Genomic DNA, 12,674 nt, shown 5'->3' with positions numbered 1-12,674 from the left:
CTGTTACCTGACACCCTGTGGTCCATCACGGACACCAACGTGGGGAAGATTGTGATGGATCCTATTCAGATAACAGTAAAACAGAATGTGCCATTCCCTCACCTCCCCGAGTATAAAATATCTGCAGATGGAGAAAAGGCCCTCATCTCTATAGTGCGGTATATGATTACAGCTGGAGTAGTTGAGGAAGTATAGTCCAACATCTGCAACAGTCCCATCCTTCCAGTATTGAAATGTACATCCACCTCTGAGAAAATACACAGTTTTGTCATGGACCTCCGCGCAGTTAAAAAAAATAGTAGTCCCACAATATCCTGTGGTTTCTGACATAACCACTATCTTAACAATGATCCCCTCAATGGCTGCCACCTTCACAGTCATAGACTTAAAAAATGCCTTTTTCTCTATACCAATACATCCCGATTCATGCTATCTTTTTGGTTCCACTGTAAAGAACATATCCTACAGATTCTGCTGTGCTCCCTAAGGGTATACCAAAAGTCCTACCATCTACAACCAAGCCCTTAAACAACAGCTCGACCAGATACAGTTACCATTAGGTGCTGTCCTAATCTAGTATGTCGATGACATTCCTTTGGCTGCGGACACTCCGGCCCTGGCGCACTGCCTCTCTTACCACTTTACACTTCTTGGCAAAACAGGGCCATAAGGTGTCCAAGAATAAGCTACAGTATTGTGAACAGCAGGTGACCTACCTAGGACATCTGCTGTCTAAGGGGGGATGTACCCTTACACCTGCCCGCATCCAAACAATACTACGCCTTTCCTCTCCTACTACCTAAAGAGATGTTCATGTACTAATTGGTCTCACTTCCTTTTGTCGTCAATGGATTCCAAATTGTTCCTTCATAGTTAAGCCACTCCTTGCTTTACTTACAAAACACACACACACTTTTCCCTTGGACGCATGAACATGACCAAGCCTTTAAAGAATTACGCCACGCTCTTTGCTCTGCACCAGTACTGGGCACACCTGATTACTCTAAAACCTTCTGCCTCTACACCCATGAGCGCTCAGTATGCGCTCTCTCGGTCTTGACCCAAATTTACGGCACCAAACGCCCATGCACCTACTTTTCGGCCACTCTAGACCCTGTGGCCCAAGATCTGCACTCTTGTCTTAGAACGGTAGCGGCTGTGGCTGTCTATATACGACAAAGTGAAGGAATTGTCTTGGGATCCAAACTGATGGTATTAGTCTCCCATGCAGTCGATATATTACTAAATCGGATAAAGACACAACACCTCACTAGTGCACGACTGACAGGATACGAGCTTACGTTGCTAGCACCTCATGTCACGCTAAACTATGTACGACCTTGAACCCCACCACACTCCTGCCCAAACCAGACTCAGATGCCACAGACATTCCACATGACTGCCTTTTTCGAACAGAAAAACAGACTAAGGGGCGGGTGGATATGAAAGACATCCCTCTCACGGAACAGGATGGGCAATTGTAGGTGGACGGGTCTTGTATTAAACAAACGGTACCACATCTGCTGCCTATGCCGTCACCACTACCAATACCATTGTTGAGACTGCATGCATACCTCAGAAATCAGAACCAGGCCGCGGAGCTTATAGCTCTCACCCAAACTACTATCCTTAGCCAGGATCTCGCTGTCACCATCTATACCGACCGCCAGTACGCATTTGGAGTAGCCCACAGTTTTGGTATCCTCTGGAAGGAGAGAGGGTTCTTAATGTCACATGGTACGCCCATTCAGCATGGTGACTTAGTCACTGCATTGCTCCAAGCCTTGACACTACCCAAAACATTAGCTATTGTTAATGCAACACACACAAGAAGGTCACAGATAAAATAGGATTAGGAAATACCTTTGCTGATTAGACAGCCTGAGCTACTGCACAGGAAAGAACACACACCCCTATGTACATAGTAAAACCCCAAGCAGAGAAGTGGCATGACGTTAGACAACAGATCCGGGACATCCAGTCCACTGCCACGTCTGAAGAACTTCAAAATTGGGAGAAGGCGAGCATGCTTGACTAAGAAAATTGTTGGTGATCCAAAGATGCAAAACTTTGGAAATTATCAAATGCTTATCTCCTCCCATTGTTGAGCGTGACTCATTTACCAGCACATACCAATGCTACCACCATGACTAAAATATTACAGGAAGTGTGGGATAACAGCCAACTCAGATCTACTGCCACCAGGCTGGTCCAACAAGGTTTGGTTTGTCTCCACTACAATGTTTGGTTTGTCTCCCCTACAATGTAGGTAAAGGGACTCTGGTACCACGGGCAGGATATGCCATCCCTACATCACCCTTCGAAGTCCTGCAGATCGATTATATCCAAATGGAACGATGCAACAACCGTAAATATGTTTTGGTAGTTTGCGCGTTCAGCGAATGGGTAGAGGCCTACCCGGTCAGAGACAACACTGCCCTAACTACTGCCAAGATATTGTTAAAAGAGTTCTTTCCCCGCTATGGCCTTTGCCGAGTCCTCTGGAATGACAGCAGGAGTCACTTCATTGGAAAAGTAGTCAAGCACATCTTAGCGGGATTGGGGGTTCAACAGACGTTTCATGCCGTCTTCCACCCCCAATCGGCAGGCCTGGTGGAAAGATACAATGCCACAATCAAATATAAACTAGCCAAAATAGTGGAAACTATGGGGCTCAGATGGCCAGATGCGTTGCCACTGGCATTCTATCAATAAGATCTGTCCCACATTCTCGTATCTCGTTGATGCCATACAAGGTGGTTTTTGGACGCCCAATGAACATCTGGGGCACTCCCCCTGCTACCACATTGTCCGATCCCCCTTGTGAACCGTTAAGTGAATATTTGCCTGTACTTACAAAAACTTTGTTCTCCATTCATCAACAGGTCCAGTAAGCATTGCCTGACCGATCCACTGGGCCGGGACACACCATCCTACCCAGGCACCGTGTGATGATAAAATTTAATTTAATTTAATTTGCGTGTTTATATAGCGCTAGAATCACTCCCGGGGGAGTATCTCCGCGCTTCGACCGCTGCGAAACCCTTCCTGGCTTCCCTGAGAGATGGTCCCTTAATGGGTATCTCCAGGGTGAGACCAGGCATCCCCGGCGGTCTGGTGGGGCCGTTAGTGAAGATGAGGCAAGCTAATGCCCAGAGTTGCCGAGTGTGATCGCTGATCAGAGTGGGCACTGAGGCGAGAGAATTATCGAGTCCGCTGACCCTGGTCCAGAAACCTGCCGCGCCGGGAATCGAACCCTGGTCCCGGGCCGTCCTCTGCTCTCGGGTCTGCCGCCTCTAACCAGTGAGCCAAACTACCTCACAAGAATTTGCCCACAAGAAGACGTTGGAACCCCGGTGGAAGGGCCCGCTGCTAGTCCTCCTAACGACTAGAACGGCTCTACAAGTGGAGGGAAAGAAATCCTGGATACATGCCGGACGGTCCCCAGCATCACTCAAATTGACCCCACCATGTCGACCTACAAAGAAGTATTAACGTGCTACCCCCCTGTGTATGGCCTCCAAGAACCAGAACTTGAATTATTCGAAGATCACACCGTGCCAACCAAAGAAAGATACAACCTCCGCCCACGCACAGCCTCTGGAGCTCCAGCGACCGGACAGGTGAGGTGCGGTGAGCCAATAGTCACAGGGCGGTAGTATTGTCTAGAAGGGAGGAGTGGTACCCCTTGTAATGGGGTACTGAGAAGCCTAGCCAATGAAGCAACCCCTAGCTACCGGAGACACGTAGGGCTCACCTCTCCTCTCCAACAGCTGTACAGCCCAAAAGAAGACCGATTATGACCAATGACAAGACAGTGGAACTTTCCAACAAGAAGATCGCATTATGAAACAAACTGCATAATAACAGGTCAATAGCTTTGACGACAGTTCTCCGCCTTACTATTATCTTCGCCATCCTCTACTGGATCATAGAAGAAGGGGCACCAGCCAAGGACACCATATTGCCCACTGATGCCACGCCTCCTGAACACTCCCATGTCTCCTTATCCCCTTTATCTCCAAAATAGGCGACAAGAGTTTTGGAACAATATTTTCATCCAAATGTTGAATCAACATAATGCGGTATTAAATAAAACAAACTGTTGGGTCTGTGGTCTCCTGCCTCACTCCACGGAGCATAACATACCTTTCCTCCCTTTCTCTTACTCTATACACGCCTCTTGCGCTGCCTGGATGTCGCTCATCATGGGCGCCCATCGGTCCAGCGGCCTTGCCGATATCGTTCTCCAACAATTGCAAGATTAGTTCTGGCAGTACAATGCAATGCTGTTTGTCCAAATAACAATTCTACATGCATGTCTGAGGATGAGAAGGAGGAAATGCTGGTATTCGACTACCAATAGGCCTCGCTTCTCCAGCTTCAAAGCAAGGACACCTGCCAAGCGGACGCCACTGCTAGCTGTTGTTCGCATTCCTGGACTCGTATGTATCAGAGGCTTTTTAGGTATTGAGTACGTTGGGGACAGCTCTTGTGCCATAACAACAACTCTGAATACAACATCTCCACCTACCCTTGTTGCCTCCCCAAACACCTACTTCGTGTGTGGGACAAAGACATACACCTGGCTTCACAAGAACTTGGGAGGCACATGTTACATAGCTTTCCTCCTGTCTATATTGCTTCTCCTCTTCATCATCGCGCCTGCCGCAGCAACGATGTGGTTGAAGCACAAGTTACTACTTGTGTAACGATATAGCTGTAAGAGACATTAGTTAGTGAAAGATTCCTTACCTTAGAATATCCCCAGGCATCAGAATGGATCCGGAAACTTTTGCTTAGCAGAACCCCTGCGCATCAGTAGGTGGCATCCTGCGGCTCCACGTCCGTCACTGGCGGTGTAAGCACCAAGATGACGTCACCGAGAGTACTTCGGCGCCACCCATGCGCGCTGACGTCAGGTCTTTCTTTTTACGCGCCAGCAAGTGCAGATCTGGATTAAGCAAGTACCGTGGTCACTTTTTGACTACTGTTATGGAACTTTTGTTCCCCCTTTTTTCTCCTGGTGCACATAGGGATGCCTGGCTTTAAGTACTGTGAGGCCCGCCGCCGTAATAGGTCGGTGGCGGACCCCCACAATGTTTGCCTCTACTGCCTGGAGACTGATCATGACTCCCGGGACTGTCGGTCCAAGGCCTGCAGGCCTTGAGGGAGCGGTGCCGGAAGTTGCTGGAGGCCCGCCATTCGCCCCGCCGCTCCAGATCTAGGGGCCGTTCCTGGGACCGCTCGCGGGACCGGAGCCATTAGTTCTGTACACGACTTTCCACACCAGGAACACAGAGCCGTGCAAGATACTGACCATTGGTGCATAAAACTAGGGCCCTAAAAGGGATGACCTTAACCCTAGTAATCAGTTCGCAGAATGGGGAGGATTGCTGGGGCGGTAAGGAATCTGTCACTAACAGATATATTGTTACATAAGTAGTAACTTGTGCATCTGAAAAAGACACGTTATTGATCGATTCCTTACCTTAGAATAGATACCCCAGCAATACAAACCCCGGAGGTGGGTCCGCAAAAAAGATTACACCAGAGAGTTACGGAGCACAGAACAGCCAAAGAAGCCATCCCTCCGGACTTGACCGTCAAAGCAGTAATGCTTGGTAAACGTGTGCAGAGAGGCCCACATAGCTGCCTGACAAATGTCCTGCAAGGGAACGCCGTGTCCCAAGGCAGTAGCGGCTGCAGTTGCCCTGGTGGAATGGATACGCAGCCCAACAGGAGGCTCCTTCTCAGCCAACGAGTAACAGGCCTTGATGCACTGAACGACCCACCGAGAGATTTTCCCTTTGTGCAAGGCCCAACATTTTTTGGCGCCCACGTAGCCAACAAAGAGCTGGTCATCCACCCAGAACTGCTGTGTGTGCTTCAGATAGAACGAAAGCGCATGTTTTGGGTCCAGATGGTGGAGCCTCTCTTCCTCTTTTGAAGGATGCAGAGGCGGAAAGAAGGTGGGCAAAGTGATGGTCTGCCTGATGTGGCAACCTTTGGCAGGAAAGAAGGACGGGTCCTGAGAACCACCTTGTCCGGGTGAACAGAAAGGAAAGGAGGTTTGGAAGAAAGAGCCTGGAGCTCACTCACTCTTCTGGCAGAGGTGATTGCAACCAGGAAAGCAGTCTTTAAGGTGAGAAGACGTAAAGGACAGTTGTGAAGCGGTTTAAAGGAAGCGCACATCAAGTAATTCAACTCAAGAGTCAAGTCCCACTGGGGCATTATAAACTGAACCAGAGGGAATATGTGTGTAATGCCCTTCAGGAAACTGGGACTTAAAAAGAGAAGACCCTGCTAGGCCAGGGAACAGAAAAACTTCTGAAAAAGGGGCAGAAAAGGGATCCACAGCCTTCGCTGTGCACCATGCCACAATTTGTTTCCACCTACAGGCGTATACCGCTTTAGTGGAGGAACGCCTGGCTGCCAAAATCATATCACAGACTGCGGGAAGAAGATCGAAAGCTGTCAACTGTCGCTGCTCAATAACCACTGAGGTGGAGGCTGAACAGATTCGGGTGGAGGACCCTTTCCTTTTGCTGCGACAGAAGATCCTCCCGAAGAGGCAGTCGGATCAGGGGATCGATCGCCTTGCTGAGTAGCTCGGGATACCAGTATCTTCGAGCCCAATCGGAGCCACAAGAATGACCTGGGCACGGTCGCGTCGAATCTTCTTCAGCACTCTGGGCAGAAGTGGTATAGGCGGAAAGGCATACAACAGACGGCATCTCCACTCGTGACGAAAAGCGTCGCTGAGCGAGCGCCGCCTTGGAAATTCCAACATGCAGAACTGATGACATTGCACGTTCTCTTCGGTGGCGAATAGATCTAACCAAAGCTCTACCCACTGCTGAACGAGACCTTGCACCACGTTCGAGTTCAGACGCCATTCGTAATCCATCAAGCACCGGCGGCGGAGTTCATCCGCTCTGGCATTCAGAGAACCTGCCAGGTGTTGAACTACCAAGGTAATTCCTTTATGTTCCAGCCATGTCCAGAGGCGCAGAGCCTCCTGACATAGGGTCCACGACCCCACCCTGCCCTGTTTGTGGCAATACCACATAGCGGTGGTGTTGTCCGTGAACACCTGCACCACACTTCCCCGGACAGAGGGAAGGAATGCCTTCAGTGCAAGTCGGAATGCCCGCGGCTCCAAAAGGTTGATATGGAGTCCAGACTCCGCGGGAGACCAGAGGCCTCTGATCTCCGCCTCCCCCAAGTGGCCGTCCCATCCCAGGAGGGACGCATCCGTCACTACTGTGTGCTCCTGTTGGGGAAGGGAGAGGGATCTGCCACTGACCCAATCACGATTCGTGAGCCACCACTGCAACTGTTGAGCAGTGCCCTCTGGACATGATCGCACAGGTTGCCCTGATGCTGTGCCCACTGAAACTTCAGGTCCCACTGCAGAGCCAGCATATGCCATCTGGCATTTTGCACCAGCAGGATGCAGGAAGCCAAGAGGCCCAGGAGCCAGAGGGTCATCATGACTGAAAACCGGGATAGAGACCGAAAGATCGGAATCATAGCCTGAATATACCGGACTCAATGCTCGGGAGGACAGACCCGAACCAGCATCGAAACCAGAACCGCTCCGATGAAGGGGAGCTTCTGAGAGGGACTCAGGTGCGACTTCGGCACATTGATGAAAAACCCCAGCAGATGCAGGAGGTCGGCAGCAGTCTGAAGGTGGCTGACTACTCTAGTGGGGCGAGCCCACCTTCAACAACCAGTCGTCAAGGTAGGGGAAGACGGACAGCCCAGACCTGCGTAGATGAGCTGCGACCACTGCCATCACTTTTGTGAACACTCGAGGGGCACTGGTAAGGCCGAAGGGGAGCAGGGCAAACTGAAAATGCTCCTGGCCCACCATGATCCGCAGGTAACGCCAGTGGGCCGTGGATGTGAAAATAAGCACCCTGCAAGTCCAACGCTACCATCCAGTCTCCAGGGGAGCCAGTACCTGAGCCAGAGTCAGCATTTTGAACTTCTCCTTTCAGAGGAAAGGATTGATGTCCCGGAGGTCAAAGATGGGGGCGCAAACCCCCCTTGTCCTTCTTGGGGACCAGAAAGTAGTGGGAATAACAACCACTCCCTACTTCCTGCCCAGGAACGCACTCGATGGCCCCCTTGGCCAAGAGGGCCGTAACTGCCTGTTGGAGAAGAACCAAATGATACACCGACATGCAGTGGCACCGGGGTGGCATGGCTGGAGAGGAAGACTGAAAGGGAAGGGAGTAAACCTTGCGGATTAACTGCAGCACGCACTTGTCCGACGTGATGTCGCGCCAGTGGGGGAGGTGATGGCGGACCCTGCCACCCACCGGTGTGGAGTTCTCCACGAAGCTCGGACTAGGAAGGCTTGGAGGTAGGAGCAGTGGAGGTGGACTGACCCGCACGCTGACTCCCAGACCCACCCTTGAGGAAGCCGCAACCACGTCCGGGCTGAGGCTGTTTCTGCGCAGGCTTGTTGAAGGAACGCACCTTGGAGCCTCTGCCCTGGCCACGAAAGGAACGAAACCCAGGAGTGGCAGGGTTCTTCGCAGAAAGACCCAAGGACTTGGCCATGGCCCGTTAGTCCTTAAAGCTTTCCAACGCACTGTCAGCCTTATCGCCTAACAGGTGAGTGCCATCAAAGGGCCTATCCATGAGCGAGCTCTGAACATCAGGCGAGAACCCAGTCAAACGCAACCAGGCGTGACGTCTCAACGCCACAGTTGTAGAAATCGCCCTGTCCAACGAGTCTGTGGTGTCCAAACCACACCGAATGGCGAATTTAGCCGCATCCTTACCTTCAGCAATCGCCTGAGAAAGGACAGCCTGGACCTGCTCAGGGCACTGAGGCAACACTTGAGCAATGGAATCCCACACTGCGTGAGAGTAATGGCCCAACAAGCAGGCGGTGTTCACCGACCGCAGCCCCAGGCTGGCGGATGAGAACAACCGCTTACCAAACTGTTCCAGCTTCTTAGAGTCCTAGTCCGGCGAAGCTGAGGGAAAGGCACTCTGTGATGTCGAGGCCTGGATGACCAGACTCTCCGGCGTAGGATGGGTGGTCAGAAAAGCCGGGTCGTCAGGTGCCGGACGGTGGCGTCTGGCGACATTTTTATCCACCGGAGCCCCTGTGGCCGGCAGCGACCAAGTGCCCAAGAGGATTTCGGTAAGGACGTCATTGAAGGGAAGCAACGGCTCCGGCGAAGTAGGCACCGTCTGGAGCACCTCGGTAAGGAGGTTGGTCTTAAAGGCCGCCCGACGGAGCACCATCGTGTAGGAAGTGCCCTCCTCCATCGTAGGCGGGGGAGAGGCAAACCCCGGGTCAGAAGAGACATCAAGATCGCCAGCGTCGTCCAGATCGTCTACCTAATCCAGCTCGGAGTCACACTGCTGGGCCAGAGGGTCCTCGGATCCTTCCCAGTCCTCCTCCGGTCACGGCGGTGGGGCTGGAGAAGGAACAAACGCATCCCAATGCGGATTCCAGGCCGGAACAAAATGGTCCAGGAACCGGGGCAAGGGAGGGATAAACGACACCCAGTGCGGTGCCGAGGGTGGCGCTGGGGCTGGGCCCGGCAAAGCCGCACCTCGTGGTGCCGCTGGCGGAGCTGCTGGGCCAACAGGATCTGGACATGGGACCGCGAGGCCTGAAGGCATGCCGGCGTGAGCCCGAGGCCTGAACAGGCGGTCCATGATAGCAAGAAACTCTTGTACTGTTCGCGAGTCGCCGAGTAGGGCAGGTAGACCGTGGGACTCCCAGGCTCCAGAGGAGCCGCAGGGGCGGAGCCCCTGTCCCCCTAATTTGCCTCCGAGGAGCGACGTCGGAGAGCGAACACGCTTCTTCGACTCCTTTTTACGTTGTCGCTTACCAGAATCCAAAGGCAAAGACTTGGAGCCCGAGGAGCATTGGCTCCGGACCCGCGAGCGGTCCCGCGAACGGCCCCCTAGATCCGGAGCGGCGGCGGGACGAAGGCTTGCGGGCCATGGATCAACAGTCCCGGGAGTCGTGATCAGTCTCCAGGTAGTAGAGGCAAAAATCGTGGGGGTCCGCCATCGACATATTACGGCGGCAGGCCTCACAATACTTAAAGCCAGGCATCCCTACGTGCACCAGGAGAAAAAAGGGGGAACAAAAGTTCCATAACAGTAGTCAAAAAGTGACCAAGGTACTTGCTTATTCCAGATCTGCGCTTGCTGGCGCGGAAAAAGAAAGACCTGCCGTCAGAGCGCATGGGTGGCGCCTAAGTACTATCCGTGACGTCATCTCGGCGCTTACGACGCCAGTGACAGACGCGGAGTCGCAGGACGCCACCTACTGACGCACAGGGGTTCTGCTAAGCAAAACTTTCCGGATCCAGTATGACACCTGGGGATATTCTAAGGTAAGGAATCTATCACTAATGTGTCACTTTCAGATCAAACAGACACAACCTCTCAACAATTCCTGGATGCCATGAAGGGGATCCTTCCCTTCTGGGGACCGATGGCAAACAGTGGAGCCATTCGCTACCTCACCAGAGTCATGGAAGCCACCGTCAACATCACAGCTGGTATTTTGTCCAACAACACTGCGAAGCTCCAAGCGGTAAGCCTAGTCACTCTACAAAATCGCATAGTCCTTGATGTCATCCTAGCTGACCGCGAAGGAGCATGCCGCATCATCAGCACCAGCTGTTGCATGTACGTTCCGGATCATTCTTCGTTTGTCTACAAGGCTATTTTCGCGCTTCATCAAATCGCCCCTGATCTCTATCAACACACCGGCTCATGGTCGTTTGGTTCCTGGATATGGCAACTTCTACTGACATGGGGATGGAAGGTCCTAATGATTATCCTAATACCTCTTGCATTGATCTTCTTTTGCTGTCTTTGCCTTCAATGTGGTCCCCACTCTACGGCCTCTGCGCAAATGCTATCAAGTCAGTCCCCGTAAATGCACATGTCGAGAACGACAAAATGATGACTGAACCCGAGACACAGCTATTGATGAACATTGTAATAGACTAAAAATGGTTTTGTTATGGCAAAAGGAGGGACTGTGGAAAATTATGTCTGTTATCTTGCCATATGCTCCGCCATTTTGCGCTTCACCCTTCATCCACTGACCACCTCTCTGTATCAAGAACGCTCTGAGGCTTCACTCTTGACTTGCCTCATTCCTGCAAGGACGCCCACACCCTATTCATGCCCTGGCCTGCCACAAACTGACCAACTCATGCTCAACCAGTCGGACAGGGAGTTTCCCAGAAGCTTATCGTCTTCACCCTGCGCACTGCAGGCGTCCAACAGCTACCATCTGCAGACTTATCAGATTGACCTCTGCTTGTTGTATAAATATGGTTTTCACCTATGCCCTGCAGGGGCCCAACAGCTATCACCTGCTGATATCATCAGACTGACCACTGCTTGTTGTGTAAATTATTGGTTTTTGTTTGTTCTCCTTGCACGCACAGGGTGGGGATGAAGGGTATATAAGATGTGGAACCAAAGTACTCAGGAGATTGCCTCCTCAGACAGCCACGGGTGTCTGTTGCTGATGCTCTCTCTCTCATGAGATTGCAATAAATATATTTTCTCTCCATGCTCCAGTGTTGATCTCATTTTGTATTCCGGATCCGTGGACGATAGGGTGAGCCTGCACCTTTGGGTTGTCTTCTAAAGAGACACCCAAATCCAGTTATAGAAAAACATCAATTTTTGGAAAGAAATCTTTTTAAATGATTATCATTTCCTACTTCTTGGTGAGGCAATGCTGGCTATCTTCTAGTCATGCCCATCCATATGTGTTCTGTTTAACACATATGAATGGGCATGACTAGATAACTAGCATTGCCTCACCAAGAAGTAGGAAATTATAGTCACTTAAAAATACTTTTTTTTTTGTGCAAAATTGATGTGTTCTTCTATAAGCAGGTCTTTGGTTTTTGAATGTCACTCAGTGATGCCTGAACATCGTCAGATAATCTGGTCAACCTCAGACAGACGTGTTGGCAGAACAAACACTGTCAATGCAATCTGTGGTGTCTAAGCCAGATTTCTATGCATCCTGCCTATCAAGAATCTTCTGAGTGTAGAAGGCCCGAAAAGAATTTTGATACCACCAGTAAGATCTCGCTGGCCATGTCCCATATGTAATTTTTAAAGCAGCCTAACAGATAGGCTGCGTTTATGTACCTCAGTGCCAACCTGGCAGGAGAAAACATTTTCTTGCCAAAAGTGTCGATTCTTTATATGGCAGATTGGTGGAAAGGAATTAGGATTCACCTTACTGTTCGAAAGCTGTCTATAAGTCTTTCCAGGGTAGGGTCCATGGTGAGAAAATCTGGATCACATGACACAGGCCTGTGCCACTTGGCCACCTGTTGACTAACGGGCAGACAAGAACATTGTTTCAACCTCTGCAAACGACCTAAAAAAGCAAAAATATGCAAAAGACTGAAAGAGCCAAAGGGGACAGGGCAATGATCTTTCTTTAAAAATTTGTTTTGTGTAAATTAAGTAGATTCAGATCAAACTGATACAAAAAAGCGAACTGGTAAGGGCTCATGCATATGCATGGGAGGTGCTGAGTAAAGTACGACACAATAGTATTTGGTTCTGGGCCGTTAGGCTCTAAATGAAAATGTGAAAATGCAGTCCATTGTTCCACCACTAGATGTTAGTGTACCCACAAC

The 12,674-nt window shown here is 50.9% G+C and overlaps 1 protein-coding gene across 1 annotated transcript in view; it reads right to left on the bottom strand.

Moving 5' to 3' along the window:
- The window catches only part of KNL1 (kinetochore scaffold 1), a 617,593-nt gene that overhangs the window by 29,501 nt on the left and 575,418 nt on the right, over positions 1 to 12,674 (bottom strand). The window lies entirely within an intron of this gene.

The sequence above is a fragment of the Lissotriton vulgaris genome, chromosome 9 (genome assembly GCF_964263255.1).
Source record: "Lissotriton vulgaris chromosome 9, aLisVul1.2, whole genome shotgun sequence".
In the NCBI taxonomy this organism is placed as follows: Eukaryota; Metazoa; Chordata; class Amphibia; order Caudata; family Salamandridae; genus Lissotriton; species Lissotriton vulgaris.
The sequence above is the reverse complement of the archived record's forward strand: the minus strand, read 5'-3'. Positions and strand labels throughout refer to the sequence as shown.